Source organism: Mycetomoellerius zeteki, unplaced genomic scaffold, assembly GCF_001594055.1.
Source record: "Mycetomoellerius zeteki isolate Tzet28-1 unplaced genomic scaffold, Tzet1.0 scaffold605, whole genome shotgun sequence".
NCBI classification, from domain to species: Eukaryota; Metazoa; Arthropoda; class Insecta; order Hymenoptera; family Formicidae; genus Mycetomoellerius; species Mycetomoellerius zeteki.
In genome coordinates, this window is record NW_017257616.1 from 14,361 (window position 1) to 14,841 (window position 481).

The 481-nt window shown below is 25.2% G+C and overlaps 1 protein-coding gene across 1 annotated transcript in view; it reads left to right on the forward strand.

The window, feature by feature from the left end:
• Nucleotides 1-481, forward strand: part of LOC108728294 (transmembrane protein 8B) — a 52,941-nt gene that overhangs the window by 12,862 nt on the left and 39,598 nt on the right. The window lies entirely within an intron of this gene.

Genomic DNA, 481 nt, shown 5'->3' on the forward strand with positions numbered 1-481 from the left:
ACCGTTTTGCAATTTTCGCGATAATTAACAAGATATTAATTACTAAATATCGCTGAATATTGGTTTCAATAATTTTTTACTCAAGTACTATCAACTTTGCAGAAAAACAGCAAGATACAAATATTGTTTATTTTCTTTTCATAAAGCTCTAGGAATTTTTCAGAATTTTTTAATACCGTATTTTCTCATTTTGCTAAAAATAGTTGTTAATAAGAAAATGCAGTACTAAAAGGTTGATAAAAAATTCTGAAAAGATTTCTAGAGCTTTATGAGAAAAAATAAACAATTTTTGTCTGTTGCTGTTTTTCTGTAAAGTTGATAATACTTGAGTAAAAAATTATTGAAAATCAATATTTTAGTAATTAATATCTTGTTAACTATTGCGAAAATTACAAAATGATAAAGGACTTTTCAGTTTAATCCGCTCTATCTTATTCACGAACGTTGTCGGTAGAATTATCAAACACCCTTTTAAAATACA